This window comes from Falco cherrug, chromosome 6 (assembly GCF_023634085.1).
Source record: "Falco cherrug isolate bFalChe1 chromosome 6, bFalChe1.pri, whole genome shotgun sequence".
NCBI lineage: Eukaryota > Metazoa > Chordata > Aves > Falconiformes > Falconidae > Falco > Falco cherrug.
Genome location: NC_073702.1, coordinates 76,738,859 through 76,753,821, shown reverse-complemented (window position 1 = coordinate 76,753,821; position 14,963 = coordinate 76,738,859). Strand labels below are relative to the sequence as shown.

At 36.8% G+C, this 14,963-nt stretch overlaps 1 protein-coding gene across 6 annotated transcripts in view; it reads left to right on the top strand.

The window, feature by feature from the left end:
* The window catches only part of SUPT3H (SPT3 homolog, SAGA and STAGA complex component), a 278,050-nt gene that overhangs the window by 202,345 nt on the left and 60,742 nt on the right, over positions 1–14,963 (top strand). The gene's annotated exons all lie outside the window — the stretch shown is intronic.

Genomic DNA, 14,963 nt, shown 5'->3' with positions numbered 1-14,963 from the left:
AACTATAACAAGGTAGCATATGTTTCCATTTGTAAGTTTTGTCCTTCAAGCTTTAACTTTTGTCTCCTCTCTTTTCTTGCATTTTGCTTTTCCATCTTTGATTAAAATTGAGGATACCTAGACAGTTACACATTTTCATTAAATGAATCAGAAAAGATTATTTTAATTTGAATACTCAGGAAAAACAGTAATGCTTCTCATGTTTAGATGGCTACCTTGCATGTTCAGTCCATGAGGACTTTATGTAAACTTTAATCTTACAAATATTCTTGAGATCAACATTTCACTCTTAATAATCTGGGATTCACATTTAGCTGACTTTAACATGGCAGAAATCAGGCATCGCTGCTACTTTGGCTTGAACAAGTACATCCACAGCTAGACCTAAATTTTCAAGGAAGACAGGACCATGCTACTCTCACTAGAAAAAATATTAATTTTGCAAGAGAATAAATTTCAGACATCGATTTATGTGAATTCAGTAAAAGCTTTATCAAGTGGGGGGCCACAGGCTTATTTCTGAAAAGAAAAAAATTCTTCTCGAGTGAACGTGTGGATTTATGGCTTAAGGTGTAGCTCTTTTCACTTTTGTATGCAGGCAGTGGCAAGCTTTTAGGATTTCTTTGGTATAAGGGTATCTGTCGTATACACAACACGCTTGATGTTCTAAAAGAGATTTCTTTAAAAGTAATGGCAAGAAAGCAATGTAAAGTGGTAATATAAAAAATACATTAAGATGCATATATTTTATTTTCAAATAAGTCTCAAACATTTTTCCCAGACTCTTCTTTTGAGTGGCGCACGTCAGGGGCAAAGATAGGGGCTTCTTGGTAGCAGAGTTAACTGCTGTTGAAGATTTGCCTCTGGAACCTCAGAAGCAATCATTAAATTTAGTTTTCCATTTGATCAAACAAACAAGGGATGGGTAGTCTCTGTCAGAGGGCTGGACTTTATTTCCCGATGCTAACAGCCATTTCCAGGACTTTGTCAGACCTACGAAGAGGGATTTTTTTCTACCATTGTCAGATGGTATTATTTAAAATCAGTTCATCCACTTGTGTGGGATTCATATCCTATATCATACAGTGACTCTGACAAGAAGATGCTTTTACTAGGAGTGTTATTCAAAGCACTGTTGATTTTCTCAGGCTGCAGACATCTGCAGAAAAAGCTTGTAGAACATACAGCATCTGGTATCGAGTCCTAGCTCCTTACACAGACCATATCAAACAGCTAGAAACGGAACACATACTCTACATCCGCTTGGAAATATTTTTTTTTATGTTTATTGTAGATGTATTAGCTGTCAGCTCATATCATCAGCTAATTATTTTATATCTGAAAATCGTAATAACATCCTCAAATGTACTAAACTCAGGCAGATTTCCAGCTACTAATCACACCCTTCTTACAATAGGAGTTAACTCTTGATGTATCCGAAGGCTGGAGAACTGGTTTCTCGTTCTAGTATTTAAAGAACTGTATTGGTGAGATGAGTGCTGTGTCTGCTAACCTTGTTATCCTGAATTGTATTTTAAAGAGAGACAAAAATGCTGAGGAGATATGGGCATCTTTGAGAAACGATAGATCTGACTCTAAAAATGTCAGAAAAATTCAGAAACCCTGAGGAAGCCAAGCAACCACCAGCGGTTCTCCAGCAGCATATATGATGGCATGAGAATCTACAGCAGCTTCTAACAGCACAGTCAAGTAATTGATGCCAAACTGTGGCTGTTAGTGTTGCTACACTATAAGAACCTTTAATACTAAATAGACTTCAAAGCTGTGTTTAAAAGTCTTGCACTTTTTTTTAATCTTTATTATCTATATTCTTTATTATCCAGTTATTGTTCTTTGCATATTACTTATGTTAAATTATTAAGTATAATATTTTGAACTGAAGACATTTTTCCATTATTCTGTGAGTAGAGTTGTGTGATTTTTAAGGCTTTTTTTTCCTTTTTCTTCATGGATCTTTGATTCCTCTTGCTACCCCTCCATCTCCAAAAAAACACCTAACCCTTCCAGTTCAGTTAGCCTGGACCTCCAGGAAAATCTAAATAGAATGAGAGAGATCCTTAGAAGTGTCAGTAGGTTTTGACGTTTTCAAAATTAAATTAGTTTCATTCTCAGGTTAAATTTACAAAGCTGTCAGTGCCCAGCAACAAGAATATCAACCTTAACTATGTCATACATTCAATGCCTTTATATCTGATTTTGAACATGAATTAGAGCCATGGCATCCCTTTCAGGAGCTTATCTGGGTAGTAGGGTTCTGAGCTATCTCTTGCTACGGTCTTGAATTCAAGGCTTTCTACCTTATAAAAAAAAAATAATTTGACCAACTGTAGGATAACAGTGGGGGAAAAAAAGAATTCTTTCTATATTTAAAAATGTTTTCTGTTCTCCTCTTTTGTAAGTGACTGAAAATTTTGCATGCTGAATTGAATGGTGCAAACATCCATACAAACATTGGAATATGTTGTTTTCATTGCAAGCAGATTTAAGAATGTGCACAGGGAATAGTGTCTTTTTAAATTTATTTCTGTATCAGGATGGATGAATGAATACTATGTTCAAAAGCTGTTATTAATGCATCGTAACGATTTGTGTCAGGCACTGCGAATTAAGAAGATTGAAAGTCAAATTCCCTAAACTACCCCTTTTTGTTTCTTATAGTCTGAATACTCTTTATATGACTTTTAATTGCTGATTTGACATAAACAGTGGCTTCTCTCTTATGATGGGGGACTCGTAGGAGCTATGCTGATTTAGAAGAACTGCAAGTCCGAGCAGTTAGTTTAATAGTTCATAATTAAATTTACAAATCAGTTTACATTTAAATGAATTCTTTTCAAGTGATTTTAAAATGACACATTTCTACAATGTACAATTACATTAAGACTGGTGGCGTTGCTTTAAGTTATTACGGTATTATTATGGCAATTTAGAAATGTTTCAAAATATTTTCCAATTATGTGTATCCAAATGAGATAAAATTAAGCAAAGCTTTTTATAAAAAAATAAATGCATTAAAATACTCTTAGTAACTCAGAATATTATGCCTCAAACTTCATAATAATTTATAATTCTGATACACTCGAAAATTTGATTTTTGTGGGTATGTGCAGCTAATATGAGTTTAGATTTACATCCAAAAAGGAGAGTCCAATGTCTGCATCCTTAGACAGTGCATCAAAACACTTAATTTTGGACCTAAAACTAGCATCCAGTATCCAGCTCAATTAATGAATTAGTGCTATGTTATTAGACAAAACTGAGAATTTTAGAGATCATTAGCATACAGCATTCAGATACTTTGAGTGGTATGAAGATCTGTCTTTACCAAATTATGTCTTGTTGCAGACTAAAGGAGTTTTAAAATAATTGCACACGTGTAGCATTGGACAGTGGAAGAGTGCTGTAGGATTTAGCTGAGATGGTGTTGACGTTAGCTCATTGTATCCATATTTGTAAGGTTCAGGTTCTCAAGGGCTGTTTTTTTTCGTAAGCTGCATATATTCACTATCAGTTTAAGCCATCAGTATAACAACTGCCTTTGTCTTGGAAATATAAATAAAGACTTGTCAGTGAAGATGAAGACTCTACCACTTTACAAGCGAAGGAAATTTGTAACAAAGGCTGTAGAAGTTTGAAATTTCAGCTGAGCATATTACTTCCATGGCATGTTCCTTTTTTTACTAAAAAACTTCAAATATTTCACAAAAAATGTTTCTTCTAATGTGTTGTTTTAAATTCTATATTACTTAAGCAAATATTTAAATATTATATTAGTTTTTCTGCATACTTGACATGAATATAATTCTACCTTCTTGCCAAGTATGTCAAAACCCAAATTCACTTTCATTTGCCAGGGTAAATGTTTATTTTGTTTTCCCACATAATGTGCTCTTTAAAGTGTCACCAGGATACCAAATCTGATAGCTTTTTAATAGAGACACAGTGGGGGGTTTTTTGCTTTCATTAGGAAACAGGATAAACTATCAGTAAAGCATATGGTAATGAATCCATATACAGTAGATGCTCTTTGCTCTCCTTCCCCTCATCTCAGCATTTATAAAAAGAAATTCCCATCAAAACTATTGTAATGGTACCTCATTTTTTATAAACAGATGAAGGGTCTAGGGTGTTGAGGGGGCAGTCAGTGCTGCAGAGCAAGAGACCAGGGTACGTAGGATTGGTTTCTTCTGTTAAAGGTAAGCTATAATCACTTGAGAAGGCTCCCCAAAACAACATTGTGTTTGTTTTGCCATGAAATGGTTCAGATTATTTAAGATACAACTCATTGGAAGTTTGCTATTAACAAACTGTGGTTTCACTGGTATGGAACATCTACATTTCAGATACTAAAAGCTGCCGGCATGTGCTTGCATAGTTTTCAAGAGGCAGTAAGTTTCACTGACTTTCAGCCTTGAAAGTCTTCAAGTATTCCTCCAGTCTTAACCAGACTAACAACATCTGGCAAATTGTGTTCACAAAATAAAATTTTGAATTTTCTGCTTTTAAATGATGTATCAGTAAAGTTTCATCTAAAACTTGCAGTTCTACTTCTTATGCAAAGTGTAGCTGGTTTAAGTATTACTGTGAAAGTTTTGCAGAATTCAAAAATATATTTTTTTGAGGTTTCTTTTTTTTTTTCCCCAGAGAAATGAATGGGGATGTTTAATAAAAGAACTCCTGTCGTGTCTTTGGATGGTGGTGATCGTTTTGAATTAATAACAGCATATGTTTCTTTAGTTTTATGTAAACGCTTAATAATTTTGTGGTATATTTATCAATGGGCATGGTGTTAGGGACTAACAAAATAGATTGTTCCAAATTAGCTGATGGTTCAAATTAACTTAATTCCAAATGCTAAATTGTTTTGTTAAATCCCAGAATCTTCACTTTTTCCTTTTTCTCTCTAACATCAGAAAGATGAAAGAGAAAGTAGAGGAAAAAAAAGAAATGTTTGCCAATTAAGCAAACCGCCTTGGGGAAAATGATCTTTTTATGTTTTTGTTTCTCATATATATATAGTGTAGATAATGCTCACAATGCTACTATGAAGATAAATTTGCTCATATTTAAGTAAACTAAGAAAGAATAACGAATATCAGCATAGAAAATCCTGCATAGTTAAATAAACAGCAAATGTCACACAGTCATTAACATTTGACTAAGGAAATAATCACCCAGGGCCAAATTCTGCTGTCAGTGTCATGAAGTAAGTCCCAATTAAAAAAAAAAAAAATTAAAAACCACTACTGCTTTTGTTCAAAGCATTTCAATTTGGATGGAGAATTTTAGGGTCTCCTTGCTTTTCATACCTGGGCACGTTGTGCAGTTGTGATTCTGCTTTTCTCTCCCCCAGCCTGTGCACTCTGGGTGTGCATGGCTAGCGTGCACCATGACATCGCCGTGCGCAGACTTTGCACTGCTTTAGTATCAGGGCCAATAACCCCATAAACTGCAATAATGGTGAAACAAGCCCTAAACCGTGATTAATTCAGGGCTTTGTTTGCACTCAGTCATGCTCAGATGGCAATTTACTAGCAGAACCCAGGTAGGAGTTTGGAATATCGAGGTCCTGGTCTCTTTCTGATTGGGAAACCAGGGTTGTTTGAGAGGCAGCAGGCAGCCAAATCCAGCCTGGGAAGTTGTGAGAGACATCTCTCTTACCAATTATTTTGAGCTTGAAGAGAAATGTACTCTTTCTTTATAAAAAAATACGCAGATTATGTGTAATGCACATCAGTCACTGCTTTTCTGGGGGAAGCATTTCCTTTTTAACTCAGTGTATGACTCGCTTATACCCTGAGTGGCGTGATGTGATTTTGATCTGGAGTTCCATGTTGTGCAATTATCAAATTAGAAAGGCTTTTCCAAAAGAGTAAAAATCTAACCACAGGATTGGACTCAGTGGTGTAAATGCCACGAGTTGAATGTGAAATGTCTATAGGTGCACTTCTTGTGTTAAGGAAGCAAGAATACATCTTTGAATGGCACTTTGTAACGTTCTCTGATTGCAGGGGACTCTAACAGACAAAGGTAACTTGAGTAACTGCGTTCTTTGGTCACATGCCAAGGACAGCCCATCTGTGTACACATAGTACTGTGTATTTTAATTTTAATTCTATTCAATGAATTAATTTTAATACTTTTCTTATAGACATTAGTGAATGTACTTCTTACACAAGTTAATCATAGAAGTTGCCAGATTTGGATTCGTCGTGGAAAGTGGCTGAGCTAAATTGTTTTACTCATTTTGTTAATTAAGAGGTTATGTAAATGAATGGATTAGTGGCCTTCCCTTCAAAAACCAGATCAGTGTCGTGTGCTAGGTGCATCACCTAGTTTATAATCTCCTGGTTTGCATTAACATGTCTGTAAGGCTAAAAGGTGAAGTTCTCAGCTGGCGACCAGACAACTATTCCTACCGGTCATCTGCATTTCTCTTTCCATCAGTGATCTGCATTCCTGTGTCTACAGGGAGAAGGGCGCATCCAGAGGTGACACATTCTCTTACCACACCTGCAGTAGGTGTGATCAGCCCACTTTTCCCACTTTTTTTTCACAAAAGATCCCTTTTCCCATTGATTATAAAGTGACTAAATTATACGAAAAGACACAGTGTTGCGTGAGGTGAGTCCTAGCCCAGGAGGCAGGGCTGTAATGGCTTTGTGAAGAAAACCAGCCAGATGAACAGCAGCTGGAGTTCTCCTCTGTAGAGCCCTACTGGCCTGTTTTCATTCCAAAATACCTTTATAGAGAGACTTTAAGTTGGATTTCTAATCTGCATGTGGGAGCATATAAAGAAAAGGCTCTTTTAGGATCTGTGTCCCATCTTGAGAGCCCATTTTTCTGCTTTCCTTTGACAAGAGGGTGATAACAGTCTGTACTAGGTGCAACCATAAGGTCCGGGAGATGTTCGTAGGATGAGATCCCACAGCACTTTGAAGTTAATGAAAGCTTTGCTGGGGACGCTATAGAATCAGGATTTCATCTATAAGTTGTAAGACCAAATTCAGGCTTGGGAATTGGATTGCTATAATGCACACCAAATTACTTGTGCACATGGCAATGTTTTGTGTCTTGAATTTCTTATTTCTGCATGTATGTTCTACCATTATTTCTGAAGTTGGATTTTTTAAATTAATTTTTTAAAGAAGCAGCTAAAAAAAAAGCATTTTTAATTATAAACCTTTTTCATTCCACTCTGATGGAAAGAGCATCACCTGCAAAAGACGCCTCCATGGATATGCCTGTAGTATTTGTGAATCTCCTGCGCAGAATGGTAAATTTCTTGTGCAGCATGGTGATGTCCCACAGAATGGCAGTTACCATAAGAATTGGCTGTGCTACTGGGAACGAATATAAGACAAGTCTGATTTTTTAAGGGTAAAGGAAAAGACAGAATTGTAATATTCACAGATAAGATAGCAGGAGTAAAACGCATATGTATTGTTCATATGGTTGGAAAATTACTCATGTTTCTCCTAGACAAACTTTTCCTTAAATTTCTTATGCCTCTCCTTTTACTGTAGAGCTCCAGAGAATTATTCAGGAGGCCACTTTACAATGTCTGTTAGCAGGCCTGATTCACAAAGAATTACAGAGATATGCCTTACAGGATAATGAATTTTATCAGGTATTGCTTACTGCTATGTACTTTGAGTTCACTTGGCTTGCCTTTCTTTTCAACACTGGAAGCGTAAGAACAATTCTCTTGAGGACATCCTCCGCCTTCTTCATTTCTCATTTAACATTAGCAAAACTCTCAAACTACAGTTTTAGAAGCATATATTGATACTGGATATTAACAGGGCAGAGTTTTGTGGTGTCCTGCTTTTTATTTATTTTTTTTAATTAGGTTTGCTCCCTTACTTACATTTACCAGTTAATACCAATGAATGAGAGGGCTGGTCCCTAGCTTTTCCCAGCTTACTTACTGTTAAGTTTAACTAACTTTACTGGACTGTGAGGATGGTGAGGCGCTGGCCCAGGCTGCCCAGAGCAGCTGTGTGTGCCCCATCCCTGGCAGGGCTCAAGGCCAGGCTGGACGGGGCTGGGAGCAGCCTGGGCTGGTAGAAGGGGTCCCTGCCCATGGCAGGGGGGTGGGAACTAGGTGGTCTTTAAGGTCCCTTCCAACCCAACCCATTCTGTGATGCTGTTATTCTATGTATTGCTGAACAAGTCATGGCTGTAAAGTGCATAATTCCGGACATAGTGTAGTTGGGTGAGTAGATAGAATATGCCTGGGAATTGAGTTCCACTGAAGCTGATTATGTCTAGGATTGATCTCCTGGTGAACTTTGAGTTGGAACAGCCTCCTTCGCTTTATGCCATTCCATTTGGATCTGTAGGAGCAGAGCTGGATCCTATAACTCTTCTAGACCCAGGATGGTGAGCAAGTGTGATAGGCACGTTGTGCCTGTACCACTCCGAGCCAGCTTCCATCCAAGACCATAAACAGCCTCTGAGCAAAAAACACACCATGAGTTTATAGCCAGAAATCCAAACAGCACTTCAGCCTAGTGTGGGAAGGATTTCAGTAGAGTGGAAGGAGTGCAGTTTAAGGGAGTCAGATAAGTTGTAAAGCAACTCCTTAGTTATTCAGCCCTACGTTACCTATCCTGGATGCAAGTGGCTGTAGCTAAATTGGATTCAAAACACAGCTCTCTGCAAATGGCAATGGGGGAAAATATTATGAAGGTGAGAGGTGCTCAAGGATTTTTTAAGATGACATATAATACAGTATAAGAAAATTGCAGAAAATCCAATATAAATATTAACTATACATTTCTAAGCTGTCTGTCCTTTTATTTGACCATCTATCCAGATCTCTAGTCATAAAGCTAAAAGAAATATTTTTAAAATTTCTCATGGCTTACAGTATTTTCCTTTTGTTTACAAGTGAACCTCTATAATTGTATTATTGTTAAATAGTGTGTGATGGCTGATTTTTACTGCAAATAATAGAAAAAAAAAATGAAACTCATTATGTAGAAAGGGCTGCTTTGCTGCTGGTATCTTCCGGACGATGCAGTGATGGCTGTTTTGATGACTGCAAGCTTTACTTGTGAGATGCTAAAGCTGTTTATATGAACCTCATCTATGAACTGATACGGAGTCAGGATAGGCATTCAGCAGAATGCTAACCAGAAGGCATCCTAATATTAATGTGGTATTTAAAGTTTTTGATGTACAGCCGGATGGAAACCACAGAAGGGTGTTACAGTGTCCTCAACCAGAAAAGTGAGGGAAGGTCAGTTATCTTAATATATTAGTAAATCCCACATAACTTTTTAAGTTTGGTACATAGTTGATCCACAATTATTTTATGGTTTTTTAGAAAGCACTGGTAGAAGATAGCCATAAATATAACACATAGTTTTACAAAATTCATGATGATACTTACTATATAGTGGGGAAAAAAAAAAATCCTGTAGAAATCAAAGCTGTTTCATGAAATGGAAATGTTTCATTTGCAGGTTCCAGCTCCACATTTCAGACTAGCAGTAATAAATTTAGACAAGGAATTTGGATATGATATGGAGCTGGTTCAAATGAATACAGTATGTGTAGATTTTGCATATGTTCAAGGGCAAAGTATTACAGGGGCAGTGAGTCCCTGTCAGGAGGTCAGTTTCATTTATTCCTTAAGCAATGAGATCATGACTGCTGGGAATTAATCCATTCATTTTATTATTGTCTGTGCAATTTCATTTGCTTCCTTTCTTCATAATTCCCTTGAATTTTTTACGTAATCTTAAATAGCCTTGCCAGCTCCCTTCCCCCTACTTATCTGCACATACTTTGTTAGATTACATTTTGCATACTTTGGGGAAGATGAATGGGGTTACCATACACCCGTGGTACAAAACCGTCTTTGTGTGTACTTGCATTGCTTTGAGATCAGAGCAGGAACCAAATTTACTGAGTCATTCTTTAGTCTTGGCATTTGCTTAGCCTTAAAATGGAAGTTGCCCTGTGGGTGATGGTGTCCATTGCTCATCTGTCATCAGAGTAGGATTCATCTTGCTTTTCTGAGGATGTCTGTACTATGGACATGTAGACCTAAGCCAGTGCTCCTAGGGCTCCGTTGCTGATGTCTGCAGTTGGTGAACTTCAAACAAATTTGTAGATGTGGTTTATCTGGCTTATTTTAAACATCTAGTTTAGGATGAAGTTGTTCTGTAACTGCCTAATTTCTTTTTTTACTATAAAGGGACTTTAGGTGACTAATTTAGATACTGCAGATGTCTAACTTGTTCAAGTGAATCCCATCTTTTGTCCCTGGACAGAAAAGCACCAGTCTTCTATAATGAAAAATTATAATTTAAAAAAGACTTATTTTAATTAATATTTGTCTACGTGAAAGGAAGCTGTGGATGTTATTTACAGTTGTAGATCCTTAACATCTCTGTAATAGTTAAGATTTTTAAGGTTAAGGTCTTAAACTCTGTTTATTGGGGGTATTTGGGTTATTAATATTGTAGAGAAAATAACACAAAACTGCTTTTACTATTTATAACTGTGAAAATACATTAAAATTGGGATCACCTTGGTCAGCCAGGAAAAGACCTCATGTTTTCTTCTAATATTGGGAACTTTGTAGTAAACACACGAGCACTCAAAAACAGTATTACATCAGAGGCCTCACGTTTGCTATGCAGACTTGCTCAGATGAAGGCTTACTGCAGAATGGATGGTATGCTTTACAAGAGGTGGGTAAAAATTTTAAAAAATCTCTGTATGTCTGTACTTTATAGCCAAATCAAGTATTAAATTGCAAAAACTATTGATCTTTCCCCAAGTGGCATGTTTATTTTCTGTATAAAATTCTGAGTAAGCTCAATCTTTGAAAATGCGTACTTTTAAAACCCCTTTTTTCCTTGCTTACCAATTCAAGTGATTCTCAGAAGAGTAAATACATTTTTCCTTTATGTAACAAAAATCTTCGGATAGTGATAATGCTCAGATAATTTCAAGATACAGAAGACTAAAAATGTATTTTCAGCATATTTTGTAAATGCTTCTGTATTGAACTACTTTGTGCTTTATTTCTCAAATGATTCTTTTTTGATCTAGGTAATTTCTGACCTACATCCCTAGAGCTGTCAGTTACAGCATACAGTGCTCTGTTATTCTCTTATCTAAATATAATAATAAAGTAATTATTTAGCGTAGGCTAAATAATATCAGCCATCGCAGGGCAACTTTGTTTTTTCCCTAGAGTAGTTCCCTAGCCCCTTTGAAGCCGTGATGGGTACACAATGGAGAGGTCTTTAGCGATGGACATCAGGGAATAGCACCACAATATGAATATGCAAGCAGCTTGGGATGCTGACATCTTCATCATCAACATTGTTGCCAAACACAGGGGTGTCCAGCCATGCTGCATACATTTTTGAAATGTTCCAGCTTAGCAGCTACTCGGCACATTTCCTTCAAACACAAAATAGTTGGTAAGCAAGTTAACATTTGGCCTCTTGCCTTCCTCCCACACAAAGAGCTTTATATGTCAAGTGTGAAAACCTTTAAAATGGAATCATAATAAGGTTATTTTTCAGCCTGGATGGTAAGTGACAACATGCAACTCTTTACCTTTCCTTTCCTTTTTTAGTCTTCCTTTTTAGTTCTTGTTGCTGAAAGAAAGATATGATGCAACACATTTTTGGAAGACAAAGCATACGTTTACTGTGCCAGGTCCTATCTACTGCATCCTTCAGCATGTTCCAAGGAAAGCACGCAAAGTATTTTAACTCTGCTGTACACCATATAACTCAGCTTCTTAGCTGCTTAGAGTGACTAGTACTACTATAAAGGGAATAAAAACTATGGTTTTTTAATTATTTTGATAAACTAGTGTGGCAGTGTCGTTGATGTCATTTATTATATCTGGTTTCAAGCTGAGATTGCTTCCAGGTGGCATATCATTAACGGGTTACAGGGCTTCTTCATGTAGGAAAAAGTCCCAGCAAACTTGCTTTTATAGTGATGAAAGAGGACTTTAGTCCTGTTGCAGTGACTTGCTACTCCCAGAATTTGGAAAATTTCGCTTCTATAAAATTGAATTTATTTCTTAGTTAAACCATCCTGTATAATTTCTTGGTTTTGGAAAAAAAAAATAGATGAAAAATTAAGACTGTGAAGAAGAGAAAGTAGGTATTCTGTAGACTTAAAGCATTACTTATAAGTTGTAGCATTTTCACAAATTTTCTGTGACTTCCACAACTTTAAATGCCTTTTCCATTAAACCCTTGGCCTGGAATAACAGTGTGTTCACAGTGATGTGCTCTGTCTTCTCTTTTTTTTATCCCATGTTATTGATTCATTTTCAGTTTATGAAATATACCTTAGAAATATAGAGATAAGGCAACATTAAATTTTTCCAAAGAAGGGATGATCTCAGGGAAAATAATTACTGTTTGTAATCTTGAGAAGCGAAGAGGAAAGATGATCCGCTGTTCATTTCTGCTTCGGTGTTTCCTTGAAGACGATACACCTATGCTATCCATCTTTATTTCTCCTGCATTTGCTGGTTATTTATAGTCTATTCTAAAAGCGGTAGGACTGATAGAATGGCCATTCTTATCCCTTGAACCATGGGTTTCCGTATTATGATGTGTGGGGGAGTTGTTAAAGTGTATTGGGAACAAAATATAGTCCAGTTATTTATGATAGAAGCTATTTTATTTGGTGATGGTTTACAGCATTGCTTTAGAACCCACCTTTAAGAAAGACTCCTTTTAGAGAGGACAGTTGAAAGGAAAAATCAATTTTATTTCACAGATATGTAGTTCATCTTACTACCTAAAAAAAATATACAGAGGAAAAAAAAGTATTCATTTAATATATAATTGCAAAATTAAATCCATTGTTTAGACAACTACTGTAGGCAATTTGTAGAGAAAAATGAAGCTCCTGTGGGAAAATTCCCTCAGAAACATCTTTCTTTTACCAAATCTTTGATGGGTATTTTTTTGTTTCACTTCTTATAAAGAAACTTGCAGTTTTTTGATAGTGAACATACATGACTAGCCTTTGACAGCCTGCATTTTGAAGTTTTGTAGCCTATTTTCTGAGAGTAACCATTGCTAAATCATCTAGTTTAACATAACTGCTCTTGAGATTAATCTGTTTTTGCAGTTTCCCTGTTACATGAAGGGATGCCTGTGAAAATTAGAGTAGCTTTGTCAAATTTTTAGATGTCTTTTTTTCTTTGTAATCGCAGGCAGGAATTCAAAGCGTAACTCCTTATGTTAGCATTTCATGTCATTTTGCTTTCCTGTGCCTTCCCTGGTGTTGCAAAGGGTTGTAAATCCCTGGAGCTGCTGGATGTGGAGGGTAATAGGCAATGGTTTGACATAGAGATGACAACAGGTAAGAACTGAATATCCCAGGGTTGATAACTGGGGGCCATACCGTTCAATATCTTCATGAACAAGATGGACAAAAATGCGGGCAAAGATCCAAAATGCATATTCTGCAAAACTGTTGATGACACTTAAGAGTGGCTGGCACACTGATTGATGGAGCTTCAGTCCAGACAGGTCTTGAAAACCTTGAGAGATGAACAGACTTCACTGAGTTTCTGCATCTGGGACAGGGTAACCCCATGCATCAGTACGTGCTGCATAACAGCTGTCTGGGTAGCAGCCCTTCTGGGAAGAACCTGGGAGGTGGTAGTGAACATCAAGTTGAACATGAGTCAAGAGTTTGGTCTCATATTAAAGCAAGACTCACAGTTTTGCAGAAATGTGGCTGGCAGACCGAAGGAAGTTGTCATGCCCTTCCACTTGGTGCTGTTGAGCCAAACCTGGAACACGTAACCCAGGTTTGGGTCCTTCAGTTCCACAGAAAAGCTGAGAAATTGAAAAGATTTAGCTGAAAGCTACTGAGAGCTGAGGGCCAAGGAGCACATGACCTGTCAGAAGAGGCTGAGAGAGATTACTTAGTTTTATTATCTGAAGGAGGCTAATAGTAGATGGCAGCCTACAGCTGCTGAAGGACAGTTACAACGAGAACCAACCTTTTCTTAGTAGTGCTGGGTAGAAAAAAGAAAGTCTAGAACTGCAAATTGTTCCTTGGCAGTTTCAAGTAGGACATTACATATCTTTTTGACACTGGAGCAGGTTAGCCAGAGAAGACATAAAATCTTGGTCCTTGGAGGTTTTCAAAGACTTTCCTAGAGAAAGCCATAGCTGACTTCATCTAGTGTTGGAATAATCCTCTCTGATGCTGGACATTGGGCCAGAGACCTCTAGAGGCAGGGTTGTTGGAGAGGGATCTCAAGCAACATTTCTGGAAGCCTCCATATTTTGATGTAAAATTTCAAGAAAATTTTGTCATTGAAAAGTTCAGTCTGTTTGATTACCACCTAAAGGTAAAGTATTGCGATATTACCTGGGAGTACCCAACTAGTAATTTCTGACTTACAAAGACATAAATGATTACACAATTTAAATCATATTGCTTAAAAAGTTGGCATTTTAAATTATTTGAAGAAGCTATCTCTTCATATGTCAAAACTTTAAAACCAAATTAGATGCCTTTCTAAAACATAGTAAAATTGCACAAGAAATTCTAGGACTGCCATTTTTAGGATGTATTAGGTGAGAAGTGCCCTGCACTATGCAGAAGTTCAGATTAGATGATCCTGGTGGTGCCTTCTGTCTTCAAATATAGGACTGAATTAATTTGGAGGCAAAACAGATCTCTGTTATGGTTATGCTAGATGACGGTTGAAGTTACAGCATGTATTGTGAAAATTATTTTTAAAGGATACAAAATCAATCTGGACTTAATGTTTTGGTGGAATAGATTAACAGAAGATTTTTACTTATCTGAAATGGCAGCTCAACAAAATGTAGTCAAGATGCCAGAAGCATGCATAGGAGAACTGAAAAATGCCCAACTACAACAGTTTCTGTCCTGGTAACTAAAAATCAAAATAC